Source organism: Maniola jurtina, chromosome 18, assembly GCF_905333055.1.
Source record: "Maniola jurtina chromosome 18, ilManJurt1.1, whole genome shotgun sequence".
NCBI lineage: Eukaryota > Metazoa > Arthropoda > Insecta > Lepidoptera > Nymphalidae > Maniola > Maniola jurtina.
Window position 1 is genome coordinate 6,907,226 of NC_060046.1, and position 19,110 is coordinate 6,926,335.

The 19,110-nt window shown below is 35.0% G+C and overlaps 1 protein-coding gene across 3 annotated transcripts in view; it reads left to right on the forward strand.

The window, feature by feature from the left end:
- Window positions 1-19,110, forward strand: part of LOC123874586 (gonadotropin-releasing hormone receptor) — a 71,954-nt gene that overhangs the window by 24,847 nt on the left and 27,997 nt on the right. Inside the window, exon 1 of one of the 3 annotated variants that reach the window (XM_045920066.1) lies at window positions 11,784-11,979. The exons of 1 other annotated variant lie outside the window; for it this stretch is intronic. The gene's annotated coding sequence lies outside the window, so the exon portion shown is untranslated. Of the gene's footprint in view, window positions 1-11,783; window positions 11,980-14,277; window positions 14,400-19,110 lie in introns of those variants that run through there. One more of the 3 variants, XM_045920068.1, reaches the window with a different exon arrangement.

Here is a 19,110-nt window from a genome sequence, read left to right on the forward strand (position 1 = left end):
AAAATACTTGAAAAATAATAATAATTCTGACTTTAGACAATATTGTTTAATAGTAACCTCAGGATCTTCTTATCAGAAGAATAAATAACTTTAATAAAAAATCTATGTGAATCTATATGAATCTGCGACATTAACACGAATTATCTTATATTAATAAGTATCTAAATCTATACTAATAAATAAAATTGGAGTGTCTGTCTGTAATTTCGAAATAACTACCTCATATTAAGCTCATATGGTTATTTGAACGATACCATAACTGAATCACACGTTTTTAAAATTTTTGTCTGTCTGTCTGTCTGTCTGTCTGTCTGTCAGTCTGTCTGTTTGAAAAGGCTAATCTTTGGAACGGCTGAACCGATATAGACGGGACTTTCACAGGCAGGTAGAGGATTGACCAGGGCGTAACATAGGCTACTTTTTTAACCGACTTTCAAAAAGGGAGTTGTGTTTTTCTACCTATGTACACCGCAATCTCCGAGATTTCTGAACCGATTTGCGTCATTTCTTTTTTAATCGATAGAGGAACTTTGCGACATTGTTTCATAAAAAATTTGGAGTCCAACTCCTCAATCCTGATGCTGCAGGGGATCTGACCAATCCACGCGGGCGAAGCTGCGGGCATCAGCTAGTAACTTAATAAAAAGAGTCCACGAGTAACGAGTACTTTAGAGAGTGATCTTATAAAACAGTCAGTACCTAAATCAAGAGAAAAGTTCATAGAAAAAAAGTTCAAGGCAAAGGGTAAAACTAACAAATGTTTTACTTCAATCTTGAATTGCTCTTTTCCTTCCAATTGAATTATTCGCTCAGCACGTGCGTGGACTGGACTGTCTATAAAATTGTAAGGTTCTTTTCTTGTCTATGTGGTAGATACCTGTATTTTTCCACTTCATAATTTAGGTATACTAAAAAATATTGTATCGTTGCAATATTATATGTTAGTGTTTGGTGGAATTTAAAGCATCCCTAGCGTGGTTAAAATGCGTTTTTAGACTTTTCATCACACATAATTTGCGTATCTTGTAGACCAGATTGGTGAATTGAATCACTTCCCTTTAAACGTAGAAAATGCATGTCGCAAATGCATGCATGCATATTTGATTTTGGTGGACAGCAAACTCTCCTTCACTCTTGATTGCAACGTAAAATTGAATCTACATCGCACCGGGAAGCCTCCACAAAGTAACGTCAATAGTTGCTTTATTTTTTGCAGCGAACTTGTGTAACCCACAAAGTGATGAATCTTTTTTTTTTTCAAAATCTCTTGCTAAGCTGACTGAAAGAAAATTCTAAAATGATTTTTTTGCATAAATTTATTTTTTCTACTCACAGCTGTAGGTAATGTTACGCTATGTGTTTTACGTTATAACCAAAAACAAATTTCTGAAAAACAAAATGTGTGGGATAGAATAGAATAGTGTTAGTTTACTATTGTCGTACCTTCACAACGAATATTAGTCATCATTATGAACTTGGCTAATAAACTTGCCTTCTATTAAAAAAAACGTAGTACATAATTATCTGCAATCTTGTGCAGACGGCATCATATTTTATAAATATCAGCTGCTAAAGGTGCCTACGTAAAAACATTGCTGACCTTTCTTGTTTTACAGAATACTGAGAAAAATTATTAATATTCAATACCAGACACTTCTCGTCAGCGGTAAAGCTCACAAAAAATACATATTTAATCTTACTTATAGTCTGAGATTATTATACTCAGGAAATGTAGGTACATAAAATCAGCACTCCAACTTCAAGAAAAGTGAGTAATGTTTTACGTACCTTTAGCAGCTGATATATCTCTAAATTAGCCATCGATATAATAAAGCTAGCAAATAAGTGTAAACTGACACTATTTTGTCAAACACATTTCATTTCTTAGAAAATAAGTAACGACTGGCGGCACTGGGATCTTGGACCATTCGGCGATTTTTTTTAAAAAAAATTTAAAAAAAGAATGCCATGCTAATCATGACTAATACTCCGCTTTCCCCTCCAATTAAGCGTAGAGCTTGTGCCAGGAGTGGATATGACAATTAAATAGTGCAACGGGTGGAGTTTGAACCGCCGACCTTTTGGAATTCAGTCCGCTTCTCAACCGTTGAGCTATTTGCTTTTGCTTTTGTGTAACGGTAACCGATGGTTTTCAATTAACAAACCTTACCACTCGACAGGTCATCACTTGCATCTGTCTGTTTGTCAGACCGAATAATTATAGTCGAGTGCAGTAAACAAAAGCTGTCCTAAAATTAACTTGTACCACTGCACTCTGTTTAGGGATCCACTGTAAGGAATTTTCTGTTCCGTGGTAAGGAATGAAAGTAAATGGATTGCATACTCAAATTGAGAACTGAAGTCATAATAATATGAGACGTCGTAAATTATTTACGAAAATGTGAATTACAAAATTAATACAAAAATTATTAATAATTATTATTATTAATTAATTTTTTAATTAATAATAATAATTATTAATTAAAAATATAAAAATTATTAATAATTATTATTAATAATATCTAATAATATGTGCCTCAAACTTAACATGCCACTTTTGAGCTTGACATTTTTGCGAAATAATTTTCCACCCCTCGGAACTTTTATATTACTTAATTCTATCTTTCTTTTCTATCTTTTATTCATATTCTGAGAGAACATAGGCAGTCAAATGGAATTGATAAAAAGATCAAGACTCTAGACATTACAACGTGTATTATAAAGCTTTAATCTATACTACTTTAATAAATAAAATTGAAGTGACTGTCTGTTTGAACGGGCTAATCTTCAGAATGGCTGAAGCTGAACCTATTTTGACGGGACTTTCACAGATAAGTAGAGGATTAAACAATGAGTAACATAGGCTACTTTATTAACCGACTCTAAAAATGGAGGAGTTGTGTTTATCAACCTATGCATTGATATCTCCGAGATTTCTGAACCGATTTGCGTAATTTTGTTTTGACGTGACAACGTCTTATAATTCGATAGAGCCGGCTGCACGCGCGATAAAACATGACTCATGCGGCGTTACCTCGCTCTGAGGCGTTCCATGTAAGGCTTGAAGTGCAAGCGAGAGCGCGGAACGAGCGACAAAGAAGCACAATCGGCCTTTGTTGTCACGTTCAACTATCGTCAGTAAACCGACTTTACAGACAACCAATTTTTTTTTTTATCGATAGAGGAACTTTGCGCCATTGTTTAATAAAAAATTTGGATTCCAACTTGTCAATCCTGATGCTGCAGGGGAACTGACCAATCGCGGGTGAAGCTGCTGGCATCACCTAGTTTAATATAGATTCCTCTACCAAAGAGTCCCCACTTGATTCACGCGGTCATCATCATCACCAACCTAAGACGTCCACAGCTGGACATAAGTCTTGTAGGAACTTCTACATGCCACGGTTTTGAATGCGATTCGTTTTTTGTAGTGTGTAAGAAGTACCCTATGCTATTCGAATTATTTTATTTGCAGTTCTATACAATACTAGAGGATGCCCGCGACTTCGTCCGCGTCGATTTAGATTTTTATAGATCCCGTGGGAACTGTTTGATTTTCCGGGATAAAAAGTAGCCTATGTCAGTCCCCGGGATATGAGCTAATCCTGTACCAAATTTCGTCAAAATCGGTTAAACAGTTGGGCTGTGAAAAGGTAGCAGACAGACAAATAGATAGACAGACAGACACACTTTCAGATTTATAATATTAGTATGGAAGTATGGATTTAAACGTATAAGTGCGTACAGCTTTAAACGCGTGTTCACGTTACTTGGTAAAGTGTGACTAAAGGTTTTATAAAGAAGAATAAGCTTATTAATTAATATTATAGCAATCAAAGTAGCAAACACTAGCAAAGTGTCCGAGTAAAACAATAAATTATAGGGGTCTATTTTAGAAGGCGTCCCTTCGCAATTATGTAAACATCAATTAGTTAGACACGAGTACATTATGTCAACAAATCAAACGGGAAGCCAGCCACTATTATTCGCCTGATAAAACCGTTAGATTGCCAACTTTGTAAAGCCAGCGGCTAACCCCTAATGCCTGTAAACCTCCTTTTTAAGGTCTTGATTAATACATTGACTTCTTGTGTGTATTTAACAATGGAACTTCCTAAATTATAGTGGTAAAACGCGCACATATTAATCAAGATGCCACTGAGCTGAATAGTGTAACCACTGAAATGGACTTAAACAAATACGCTTGAAGAGGTGTGGCCATCTAAAATGACTTATCAGCAAGAAACAGTTAAAATTATTTTGCTATAATCCGCCAACAGAAAAAATCTGTATGGTCAAACATGCAGTTACAAGCTAAGCACCGCTTACCTCCCCAACCAAGCAATAAAGCCAAGCTCCCAAGCAAGCACTGCCACCACCACTCACATGCACCACCACACAAGACTTTTCCACTACTCTCGACGCACGTTTCGCCCCGACACCGGAGCATCCTCAGGAGATTTCGACTTTACAATGCTGTATTGTCAAGTAATCAATCAATTTGTGCCCATTTGAAACGTCCTCCCGAGCATACCGAGTGCTTTGTGTCAAATGTTCTTCGTATTAACACTATGTTGACAGATGTCTGATCATAAATATGTAGTTCATTGCTGCTATCAGCGCTAAAATGGCGAAAATCAAATCGCTTAAATAACAGGTAATTGCAGGTCCAGAGTATTTGTATTGGTAGAGGTCGGTGAGTGTAACACATCCAAAACGTAAGGTCGACTAGTCGCCCGGCAAAGAGCGGCGACCGTAAGAATCTGTAATTTATATTAGTTATTATTTATGTTATTTATTTAGTCGCCGTGTGTACTCGCACGGAGTTGCTGGTCGTCCGGGCAACTCAGCGAGTTGCTGCGCAGTGGCAACTCGCAGGCAACTAACTAGCTAGTCGCCCCAACTTATAGAAACATGGGTCTCTATTAGACGAGAGCAACTTTTGAGGCGACTGGACATTGCGCAAAAAAATGGTCCAGGCTTTTGTGACGAATATTGTAATTGAGTTGTAAAGAAAAAAACCGCTCGGCTAGTCTCCCAGCCTAATCGCACTCACCTGAGTTGCCCGTCGACTGAGTTGCCGGGCAACTAATAGACCGTAATGGCTCTAATCTGAACATGACTTCATGTCATAATTATGTTTATTGAGGTATCAATATGATGAATTATTTAATTAAAAATTATGATTTACTTACTTATATAATTTATTCTTTTTCCGGTGGATTATAACCAGTTAATCAAATTGAATTTTTAATGACTTCACTTGAATTTGGTTGGTAAATTACTACAATTCTCAATCACCAAGAAAAAACGACCGAGTGGAGTCACCAATGCTGCTAGACCAAATGCATAGGCTACAAGGTTCGCTGCCTCTCCTATGCCCATTGTTAAGAAACCCAGTCACCACATCCATTGCTTCAAATAGGAATAGCCTCCTGCTGATGGTCTAGTATTACCTAAAGCATTCATTTTCTTCAGAGCCATTTTTTTAATTATAAAACTTGACCCTATGATATTACCATACCACACTAAGTCCGATTAAAAACGATGCTTGATCATATTCTTCATAGGTGCTGGAGAAGTCTTTCCTTCGCATATTGACACCTCTTTCTTGTGTGATAACTCTCGATTTCTTGCGCAATTCCTTTCTCTCTTTGGTTTAATTTCTCTACCACTTGTGTAATAATATGAATATTGCCTTCACTATGAGTAGATCTGACACTTGGCACTATAGGCTCGGGCGCCAGTGAGCAAGTTTTGGAGCTCACACTCCTAGCCGTTACAGGATCTGGTTCCTATCATGTTTTATAGATGTAGCTATAATAGGTGCGGGCTGCGACTCGCAATACGCCTCGCCTATTACGTAACAGGTTACACCTACACAGTTCGTTTGCATCTAATATGGCAAAGGTTAAAAAACAGAATCGTTAATTTGCTTCATGTTTTGACCATCGTAAACGCTAGTTTTTTATAATTAAAATCTATAGGTACTTACTCGCCTATTATAGTCGTAATAAAAATTATAAGTGGACAATGTTTTTACAATTTTTTTGAAATTTTTAAATGCAGTACCTAAGCTCTATATAATGTTAATATAGAGCCCCAATTTTTTAAAATTTTTGTCAGTCTATGCACTATGCTGAAATTACAGAACGTATTTGAGTGTAATCTAGCATGTTCTCTATAGATGAAAAAATTGCATTTGAAAAAAAAAAGCAATGGATTCAATCGATTTGTTTGCTGTCGAGAAAACTTGCTTTGCAGACACAGAACACCTCTGTGTTTGCACATCATCTATTATGAGAACTTTATGTTTCGTCTACGTGATTAGTTAAATCTAACATATTATATTTCGTATTTATTGAAATAGTATTGGCTAGTTAATTTCATGTTGCAATGTGCGTCATTACCAGTGCTATCCTAAATTTAACCAGTTATATAAACATAGAAGACACTAAACAAGGTGGTCTGTTTTGTACTATTGTTACTTGTTAGCAATTGGCGGATAGTGGCACATTACAGCTTAGAGTATTTGTTTGTGTCTATGATAATAATTAATTAAGAGACTACGCTAAAATAGAACGCAAAATAGTTAAAGCCTTTAATTAGACTAAAATTCGACAATATTCTCTCAATTGGTCGAGGTAAGTGTAAATTAAAAATTTATAACATCCCCGACAAGTGAAGGTTACAGTAACTAGAAAAGAGCTGATAACTTACGGCTGAACCGATTTTCTTGGATTATAGCTAAGAACACTCTCGATCAAGACCTTTCAAACAAAAAAAAAAATCGGTTCATTAGTTTAGGAGCTACGATGCCACAGACAGATACACTGATACACACGTCAAACTTATAACACCCCTCTTTTTGGGTCGGGTCAAAAAATGGAGAAAAATCTCAACTTTAAAACATTTGAAAATGATCGATAGCTAACAAAATAGCACATTATTTGTGACTTTTAACATACGTTTTCCTATTCCTATTCCTATTTCCTATATATCTAATGTTTCCTAGAGTACAATTTATCTGAATGGTATATTGTGACTTTTTCAAATTCAAATCTGCCATGGAGGCTGTAGCAAAATTATGACGATTCAGCTCAAAAACGACAGTCACAGTGTTTTTTTATATCTTGCGCTATTTTTCAAACTTATTGTGAGTATAGTACGCAACCAGGTTGCGTGCGGGGCGTCCTCACCCCGGTTGCCACCTCAACATGTCGCGCACTATAATATTCCTGTGAAAGTAATTTGGGATTTATTCCTGCAAAGTTTACGGTGAAACGATGGCGGTGAATATATACATATTTTATTTAGTCAAGGAAGTTAAATAAGACTAATTCCCCAAATTCCTAAAAAGTCCTACCGACAAGCGAAACATAAAATTACTTTTACTTTCCTCAAAGAGCAACAGTCATGATTAAATCTATTAGAAATTCAGACAGGAAATATACGATTTTTCATTAGTCCCTCAGTTTTTTTCCACGTGCCGTTACTTTAATAAATATAAACAATTTAAGCCCACTCTTCACTCCCGCTGCGATTGCCCGCGCAATGTGCGAATCAATAGCATGCATGGTCTTCCGCCTTCACATTTGTGCTTCGTAGCGTTTCTCGTCAATGTCAGTTTCTCGTTTCGCGATAAGACCCATTACTCACGTTCAACTAGTCGCCTGGAAACTCAGTCAATGGCAACCGTTAGAATGTGTAAATTATATGGAAGTCACCGTGTGTATATGCATGCAGTTAGAATAGAATAGAAATTATTTATTTGCCTAATGTATGTTACAAAATATGATATTATATATGATTACAAAGTTCAACACATTAGCCGTAGATGCGTACAAATATTGTGTTAGTGTTGCCGCAACTTCACGCATTCACACTTGCAGTATGTAAAATACATAGCATCTCTTATGCTATGACGAATGGTCATTGGTCATGGCTAAGGCTACCAATCTATTTAATATATAAAAGAGGAACGTTTCGTGGAAAACTTAAGCTAGCGCTGCTCGAATGATATCGAGAAGGTCATGCTCTCGATTTTTGAACATAAGAACCAAAAGAACAAAAATAGAATGTGTGCGTAAATGCATTGATTAGGATGTGGTAGGTACCTTTCACATCCTAATCAATGCATTTGTTATAGTATTAGTAGTATAAATATTTATTTGGCTTATTATAAGAGAAAAAGAGATTCGATAATGTTGAGTTGCAGAACATAATATAATTTCTTTTATGTTTTACATTGTTTTTATCGATAACTAATCAATAAGGACGAAACTGACAGAATAAGATATTATTATCAACGTACAGCTAAAACCAGTGAAAGTTAAGATGTTAAGTGTAGCTTCTTCCACAAAATATAGAATCCCTCTAAGACAATATTTTCATCAGAACCAATCAGAGGTCAGCTAGTTTTTAATATGAATTTAGATAGCACATTGTAGCGCACAGAGTTCACCAGCGTCAGTATGTAGTTAAGAGGGCTCTCTCCGTCACTCGTTTCATACTATCGTAGTTCCAATTTCATTTGAATATTAAGCAACCAAAGTCCATGAAATTTTGCAGACATATTCTAGAAACTAATATCTATGTCTGTGGTTTTCCAGATTTCTGTTAAACAATTCGGTTTCAAAGTTACGCGGTCTTGAAAATTTTCATACAAATCTTTGAGCCCCTGTAATTTTAAAACTACATATTTTTAGAAAAATCTAAAACACCACAGACACAGATATTAGTTTCTAGAATATGTCTGCAAAATTTCATGGACTTTGGTTGCTTAATATTCAAATGAAATTGGAACTACGATTGTATGAAACGAGTGACGGAGAGAGCCCTGTTAAGTCGACATCCAGAGTAAAGTGCCACAAGTTATATACTTTGCGTGGGTAACTATATTGGACTTGCAGAGTCCACGCACAAATGCCTGCAAATCATTGTGGTGATTACGCGTGAGTGTAGAGCGGGCATTACACATCTTTTTTTCGTGACCTTTCACAAAAATGGTTTCATTTGTAAAATATAGTATATGTATATAGTCATAAAGTTATATTTGGGTACTAATCACACTATCACACTAATCACACTATCACACTAATCACACTATCACACTAATCACACTAATATTATAAAGGAGAAAGTTTGTATGTGTGTGTGTGTGTATGTTTGTTACTCCTTCACGCAAAAACTACTGGACGGATTGGGCTAAAATTTAGAATGGAGATAGATTATACCCTGGATTAGCACATAGGCTAATTTTTATCCCGAACAATCAAAGAGTTCCCACGGGAATTTTAAAAAAACCTACATCCACGCGAACGAAGTCGCGGGTATCAGCTAGTAATATTATAAAGGCGAAAGTTTGTATGTGTGTGTGTGTGTGTGTATGTTTGTTACTCCTTCACGCAAAAACTACTGGACGGATTTGGCTGAAATTCAGAATGGAGATAGATGATATCCTGGATTAGCACATAGTACTTTTTATCCCGGAAAATCAAAGAGTTTCCACGGGGTTTCGAAAAACCTAAATCCACGCGGGCGAAGTCCCGGGCATCGGCTAGTCTATTATAAAGCTAAACTGAATAAAATAAAATCTAATTGTGATGTGCCAAGTAGTACATTTGAAAGTTAAAATATATGTATAAAAGTGTAAATTAAAAATTTATAACATCCCCGACAAGTGAAGGTTACAGTAATTACAAAAGAACTGATAACTTTCAAACGGCTGAACCGATTTTCTTGGATTATAACTAAGAACACTCTTGATCAAGCCATCTTTTAAACAAAAAAAAATAATTAAAATCGGTTCATTCGTTTAGGAGCTACGATGCCACAGACAGATACACACGCCAAACTTATAACACCCCTCTTTTTGGGTCGGGGGTTAAAAATGACTATTAATTATAGGTATCAGTATCAAAGATCGCCTCGCTTGCCCTAGACATAATTGGCTTACTTTAAATAACGGAAAATGGTAAGTACTTTACAATCGAGCTTGTTTAGTAAAATGGCAATTAGTAATAGCCAAAGGCTTTCCATCAAAGGAATAAATTGACAACCAGAAATCGTCGATATCTTGCTTGCAGGTGAACATTTGCCTCATTTAAATTAATAGAATTCTATTGCGATAAAATATAAACACATGCGTAAAGTATTAGGTCATGAACAATACCTTCACACACAGCTGCCAATTCTTTCATTATATCTATCAACCTATAGAAATTAACTTCAAAGCACCTTTAAATAATATAACAATTATGGAATATTGCGCGTTATAGAAAAGAGTGATATACAAGCCACAATACATACCTATTGTTATCCATCTCCAGGCACACCGTACATGGAGACGTGAGAGGGACAAAATCAAAAATTAAAATCAAAATCTATTTATTTGTTCAAGTAGGCAGGGAAATAAGGTGTTGTTATAATGTTTATAACTGAAAGTTTATAACTGAATCTGAAAGTTTTACTCACGTAAGTAGTTTACATAATTAACTTACTGGAAATAGGTTTTCAAACTTTATATTGAATGCTATAAAATTAAAGCAATTTTTTTGTTTGCGCTATCCATCCATACTAGTATTATAAATACGAAAGTATGTCCGTCTGTCTGTCTGTCTATCTGCTACCTTTTCATAGCCCAACATTTTAACCGATTCTGACGAAATTTGGTACAGGGTTAGCTTATATCCCGGGGACGGACATAGGCTACTTTTATCCCGGAAAATCAAAGAGTTCCCACGGGATTCCTAAAAACCCATCCGCTTAACCGATTTGTATGTTCGGTACCGAGGTTAGCTTGCGTCCCTGTAATTGACATAGACATTTTTATCCCGGAAAATCAAACAGTTCCCACGGGATCTTTACCAACCTTAATCCACGCGGACGAAGTTGCGGGCATCCTCTAGTATTTCTTAAGTGGGTAAAAATGTCCTTATAAATATGGGCCACCTCCTTCACTAATGTACCTACCTTATATTAGGTACTTTTACCTTAGTTTTGTTTGTCAAATTCATTACGCAAGCTACTTACGCGAATAAAACTTACAGGTGTAATTGCGGTCTTACTTATCTATAGGCAACGATAAGAGTAGTTATATTTTATACTAGCTGATGCCCGCAGCTTCGCCCGCGTGGATTGGTCAGATCCCCTGCAGCATCAGGATTGAGGAGTTGGACTCCAAATTTTTTATGAAACAATGTCGCAAAGTTCCTCTATCGATTAAAAAAGAAATGACGCAAATCGGTTCGGAAATCTCGGAGATTTCGGTGTACATAGGTAGAAAAACACAACTCCCTTTTTGAAAGTCGGTTAAAAAAGTAGCCTTTGTTACTCCCTGGTCAATTCTCTACTTGTCTGTGAAACTCCCATCAAAATCGGTTCAGCCGTTCCCAAGATTAGTCTTTTCAAACAGACAGACAGACAGACAAAAATTTTAAAAACGTATGATTCAGTTATAGTATCGTTCAAATAACCATATGACCTTAATATGCGGTAGTTATTTCGAAATTACAGACAGACACTCCAATTTTATTTATTAGTATAGATAGTATAGATAATATTATGTAAAACACTTGAAAACTCTTGATCTGTTTTATCTAAATATTTTCTGGTACACATTAGTCCCTTACCAAGGTCACAGAGTAATTTAGGCCCACGATCATTCGTCTAATGACTGCCTAAACGATGAAGGGTACTATTTAAAGTAGGAGACTCCACGTACTTCTGTATTCTGCAATTGTGTGTAAAACATTTGACAGTCATTGCCGACCGCTGGCATAGATGCGTTGTGTTTTTTGTGAATTCATTTTACGACAATGTTTTGATGCTTGCTCTGAGAATCTTGTCAGCCCAAGTATTAAATTACTTTTAAATTGAAGTGGAAAACTAATTGAAGACTTTTTGTGAAATAGTGTTTGGGATAGAATTTTTAACAGGTTTATTTTTTCTTATTGCTGAGGAAAAACATACACAAATGTAAGTGGTTTATAGTTACGTAGAAAATCATCATAGTAGTAATTATATTTTTCAAAACGTAAATTAAATTAAAAAATTGGTACAAACTTGCTTATGCGTTTTTAAAAATATATTACCTACCTACTTATCTAAGTGAATATTTTGTGAAAAAACATTACAAAATCTTAAATTCATAAGAGTACTTACTAAAAATAAATTTTGGAATAATTATTTATTATTACGCCCCTGTGCGTAGTAGGTACATAGAGATTTTTGTTGCCTATTCTGTCGACCTACCTACTTTTGATAAAGTTTGATCGCACTTAAAATTCGGTATAATCCTACTAATATAATGAGATTATATCTTGAAGATCTTGAGCCGACTTCAAATCGAATTTTGAAAAGAGCAACCGCTGCACTAAGTCGCTCGGTAGAAGCGCATTACAACCTGTGGTAAATTCCTCTGACGATTCAAAAGCACTTGTAAAAGTTTATTTAAATAAGGATATTTTCTTTTCTACTGAAAAGGAGAAATAGAATCACTACTCATATTATAAACTAGCTGATACCCACGACTTCATTCGCATAAAAATAGGTTCTTGAAAATCCCGTAGGAACTCTTTAATTTTCCGGGATGAAAAGCAGCATATGTGTTAATCCAGGATATAATTTATCTCCATTCTAAATTTTAGTCAAATCCGTCCAATAGTTTTTGTGTAAAAGAGTAACAAACATACACACATACATACACACAATCTTTCGCCTTTATAATATTAAGTGTAAGTGTAACGGCTTGGCATGATTTTTTGCATGGTTGTAATAGTTAAAGACCTGGAGAGTGACATAGGCCACTTTTTACCCTAGAAAATCAAAGACATTCCACGGAATTTAAAAAAAAAACAAATCCAAAAGTCGCGAGCATCGACTTGTAGAAAACATTATACTTAATTAAAAGGAGGTTATCAATTCGTAGTAGTAGGTATAATTAATTAGAAAAACTAATACCTAAAGTTGATACTAAGTGACTAAATTAACTTTGAAATTCATTGAATTCTAAAAATAACTCTACCAAACAATATGATTCTTGGACGTAAAAATGTTGGAGTCGAATTTCCAAACGCCGAATATCCGGTGACTCGGGAAAGTTATGCGCTAAATGTCCGCTATTATCTGGCTAACATTATATTCTTATTTATTATGATAATAGTATTCTATAGAGAATATAGGAAGAACTATAAGAATCATATGTTGACAGGTGAAAATAAAATAATATATTGTGAGGAGCTGGCAAAAAGAATAGTAATTATCTAGATATATTTCAATTGCTAGCTTGAATTCTGCAGAGTAATTGTATTATTGTTTGTAAAAAAAATAATATCAAACCTATTTGAAAAACAAACATTGGCATGGGCTAGCGGAAACAAGATTTTATTTGGTCCTATAGGAGTTTGAACTTTCTCTCTTCTGATTGGCCCCTTGTCGAGCTTTACCTAGTATGTGAATTGTTTTTTTTTCCTCATAGATAGTGATCAAAAATAGTGTCACTCGGGGCCATAATATGTTGTTCTCGGGTGTCATATATACCTACATTATATTTTATTCCTCGCTAGGCTCAGGAGTCTACTTTAGAGTTCCTCACTACGCTCAGGATTAATTAAAAAAAAAAATTATTTACTAAGACTTTTACTAGTAGGTACCTACCTGCCCTATATTGATAGTGATAGATATCTGTATAAGTTTGATCCGGTACAGAACTTTATGTTTACTCGGATACTAAATCAAAGATTTCTTTTATTGGAAATGTGTTTACACTGCGCAAATCAAATCGGTATGTATTAGATGGTAGTAAAGAACGTTTTATTCTTGAAAAAAATATTAGTTTGACTTGTTCGTATATTGTGATTCCGTCGATTTTTCGGCTACTTCCATTGTCCGAATGAGTTGAAATTTCCCAGACTCGTGTGGTCTAGACTGTAATAGATGATTTCAGTAGGTATCATTTGAGTCTTTCTCTGAACTAGTATTATAGAGAATTCTCTGATAGTATAGACTGTAGCTGCCAGAAAAGTCGAATATGCGATGAGTGCATCGGCTTTCTTTTCACAGCAACATAAAAACTGTGAAAATTTCAACTCTCTACCTATTACAGTTCATGAGAGACAGCCCACTGACAGACAGACGGACGAATGCATAGCGGAGCCTTAGTAATAGGGTCTCTTTGGCACCCTTCAGGAACCTACGGAACTCTAAATAGTAGCTTTTTTGTTCTGCGCTACGGAGGTCTTTAAATTTTTTACATAAAATGGTATACCTACTTCATCATAATAAAAAAATATTATAAAGGGTACTACGGTGTCAGTTTGAAACCTTTCTAAGCGAGAATGGCTCGTAAAACCTGATTGCCTCCAACCTTGGAAATATTCGTAAGCCGGATAAAATTGGTAATTTTCACCTGATCTTATAAAGACTATCTTTATATAGACGGGTTAATATATACCATGAGATAAATCAAACTCAAATAAAAGGTCTGTGAACGTTTTTTGGTTATAAATTCATGAATAAAAAAATTTACCGAAATTGGATACCTTCAAGTGGATTATTATCTAAACAAGAAAAGGACTAAATAACACAAGATTTGAGTAGGTACTTTATATACATAGACGTAGTTTATGGATACTGATTCCTTGGATCCCAAATTAGTAGAAGCTACGCTACAGCTGCCGCGCTGGTACGTTCACGAGTCACACATAACTTCCAAGATATCTGTGCATAAATCTGTCATTCTGAATTGCGATGTAAAAATTATGAAATTTTCCTCAAAGATTACTTCAATATATTAACTAAAAGATTTAACCTTTAGATTGAAAAGTTCTTATCGGTTTCCAGGGCTCTGCTGAGCTTCTGTCGCCATATATTACATCCGACTAAGACTTTATAGCTTTTTAGCTTTGACGAAAAAAATACGCCACCAATTATTTACTTCTTTAAAGCGATGCGCCTCGGTTTCTCAAGATGGATTTATCTGTGCCATACTAAATACAAAACACGGAAAAACCCAAATCCGTTAATTTGCAGCTCCTTTTATGCTCCGTCATTAATATAGCATAAAACTTACAGGCACAACGCACACGTGCAGAGTGAAATGGACCTGAACGTGGCGTCTTTTTGATAACAATTTAAAATCAACTGTATTTACTTTGGCATAGCAGCAGCGAATAAGAATGCCAAGCTCCAATTTCAATTTCAACAGTTATAACAATTTTTAATCGCGTATTTACATATTTGGCATTGCTCCGCGTTGCACCAGTTGCCTTTAATGTTTATCGACATGCTTGCCCATAATCATGTATAGTTGCGTGATGAGACCGGAAACGCCATTCGAGCCATCTCGTGCGAAAATCTAAATGCACCTTGGGAGTTTAAGTTGTCATAAATAAAAACGCTGCGTGTGTGTCGGCTCCACTCTACCTTATAGGTGTGCGTTGTGTTTTGTGTAAATGGCGTTTTTATAAGAAGCATTTTATTTATGTAGCTAAATGAGTACATGGAAAAAACAAAAACATGACTAATTAAGTTTTATTTTGTTAGTTGTATCTTCATTTATATCTGCCAATCAAAACCAATCCTAATTATGTTATGTAAAAATTACACTATGTTCGGCATGCATTGCAATACAATTTGTGTGCCACCTGTACTTAGATGTTACTATGATAGAAACCTTCACTCAAGTGTCGACAACAACTGTATAAAGTTTCAACTTAGTCGGAAAACGATGCGCGTACGTATACCGTATACCGTACACAGGTAAAAAACGAACGAACGAAAAAAAAATATAATTTTTTATTATATGCATAGATTTTAATAATCGTTTATGGCATCGGCTGATGGTAGTCGTAATATTGGATTGGTCAGAAACACCAAAAGTACGATCTAAAATGCACTGTTCATTAACTCTATGTTGGTAAAGTATTGTATGTTCGTCTTCGTTACGCCGGTCATTCACTTCATTGTAAGTGGCAGCCTTTTCAAGAGTGGAATTTTATTCTCCTTTTTATTAGTCGTCTACGTTGACGAAGGAACGAATAATTTGTTTTCGTCTATCGAGGCGCACAGCAGTGTGTGAGACCAAGTTATTTGTTCTTAGTTCTTTGAATGGCTGAAAATTGATAGGACATTGATTTTATTTAATTTAAACATTGCTTAAAGCAAAGGTAATGTTGCTAATATGATAATATAATATAATATTTTTAAAAACTCACACTACAAACACTACAAAAAAAAAAAAACTTTTCTAAGATTATAATGATCCGAAAGATAGCATGCTTATTAACAAAATTTCTTTTTTTGCTTTTTACCTAATAAGAACAGTAGATTCATGAATCATTCATTTATTTAACACAACGAAAAGGAACTCGATCTTTCAAGTTGTGAAAATATCTACTAATAAAATTAAGAGGAATTCTAGCACACAGACATGTTATACGAGTACGATACATGCTATACTTCAATGCAAGACATAAAGTTATTAATTGTTTCATTAACGCGTGCAAAGGCGTTGCGAAGTCATTATGGCACCACATACCTACTTAACGGAAATAAATTAGCTTCTTTACGACGAACTTGGCTTCATTCATTGCAACTTCACACTGGTATACTTGCATAATAATGTAAATAATGTTATATCGATATTGGAAGTTGGGGACATGGGTTCATGTCAACACCTACACACATTATTCCACATTCTTGAGAGGGGTCTCTCCGTTACTCGCTCCATACAAACGTAGCTCGTCTCTCATTGGAATACTAACCAATCATACTCAATGGAATTTTGTAGAAACGTTTCGGGAACTAATATCTATGCCTGTGGTTATCCAGATTTCCGTTAAATCTAAAACACCACATTCACAGATATTAGTTTCTAGAATATGTCTGCAATATTGCATGGACTTTGGTTGCTTAATATTCAAATGATATTGGGGCTACGATTGTATGGAGTAAGTGACAGAGAGAGCCCTGAAACTCTTTTTCTGCGTAACATTCCTCATAGCTGAAGTTCACGACCCCTTTCCATTTAATTACATAATGTAAAAGTTTTCTTGGGATAATAATGCGGTGGGCTAGCGGTTAGCTACAAAACTTTCCGGATATTGAACCTCAGGCTTAACAATTGCTTATTATCAGATGTTTGTGATAATAACTTAGACCAACGGTTAACCATGCTCTCCAAAGCACGGAGTCAAATCAAAAAGCAGGAAAAAGCCAAATACGACCTTCCGAAATAGGACACCCATCCTGTTATTGACTAAATTAAGATATATGTTGCTAAAGCAGCACAATCTTTGATATGCACTATCGGAACTAGGCGTGCAAGTGCTTTATAATCTAAAGTTTGGATTTAGCAAAATTTGCATGGATTAGAAAATAAGGCGCATTTATAATTATGTGTATATATTGATAATAATATTACTTGCTTAAAAACTTGTCTGTTGAGTTATCAACATGATCATTACTTATAAAGCTTTTAGATTAAAATAAATATACTTAAGAGATAAAAGGTCTGGAATCCAGATCTGTAAAGCCAGTTATTAAAAGTTTTATCTTGATAAGATATTCGTACTATTGTCAAAGGTACTTATTAAAAAATCTTTTGAAAATGGAATACCGAAAATAAAGACCGTCCTCATGGCTATCTGATCACAAAACTGTTGTGTAGGTATAGGTACTTTATTTTAATATATAAGAAATGAGATAAATAAAAGGCCTTCTGGACTCCGGATTAAAGCTGTCGAGTTTCTAAAGCATTGTGTTAAATTTAATAAGAGCAGTAGGCGTAAAGTTAAGGTAAGAGTATCACTTTTATAATAGGTAAGGATTTGGACTTAAATTTAAAATTCAAATGATATTGTTATACGCTGCATCGCATATTGCACAATACAGATTTTCTTTCAACGGAATATTTATTACAAGGAAACCTTCTTGTATTTTGAAATTTTCTTCAGGCAGTTAAATTTTCTATTTGTTTTGTAATGTAGTTATAATTAATAAAAATATATTGATATTATATATTGATGAAACCAATATTATTCACGCTTTTCCCACTAAACCTACTTGTAATTATGAATACCAAGAGCTACCTAAATTAATAAGCTAATACCTTATGTAGTTATAATATTATCAGTATTAACTAAAAGCGAAAGTTTGTCTGTCTGTCTTTCTGTTTGCTAGCTTTTCACGTCCCATCTATTCGACTGATTTTGATGAAATTTGGTAGCTTACATCCCAGGAATTGTCAAATAGCTACTTTTTATCCCGAAAAATCAAAGATTTTCCATTGATAAAGGGACTGTTAAAGGTCTATCCCATTTACCAATTTTTATTCAAGACAAAGGGACTACTTGCATCTCGGAGCTGACATAGTACCTACTTTTGTCCAGAAAACCAAAGAGTTCCCACGGAATTTCCAAAAACCTTAATCCACGTGGCTGAAGCGGCGGGTATCATCTAGCAAGAGAAATTATTTCAATGGGTGTAGACAGATATTTAATTTTTTCACCCGAATAATCTTCAAATCCCGACTTAATGGATCGAACTTCTTCACGCAACATAAACCTCTTACAAATCTGACTTACAAAACGCTACCTTTACAAATTATTATCGCTGTTAGTAAAATTATTTGTCTGTACTAACATTATAAAGAATTAATGTTTGTAAGTTTGTAATCTCTGGAAGTACCTTCTGAACCGATTTTGAAAATTCTTTCACCAGTAAAAAGCTACATTATTCTTAAGTGACATAATATCTATACTGACCTCTACTACTTAATATTATAAAGAGGTAAAGTTTGTTAGTTTATTTGTAGGAAGTAATCTCTGGAACTACTAAACCGATTCTGAAAATGCTTTTACTAATAGGAAGCTACATTATTCCTGAGCTGGCTATATTTTAATTTCAAAAAAGCGTTGCTATAAGACCTACTTACCTGCCAAATTTCATTACGAATATTGTAATAAGCTACACGTGCAAAGCCCCCGGGTTGCTATTATCTCATATTACTCGTAGGTATTTCTGTTTTGCCTGAATTTATCCTACGCTAATATCGGTTGCAAACGTCAGTCAATATTGAACGAAGTGACATTGATTTATACCAAAACC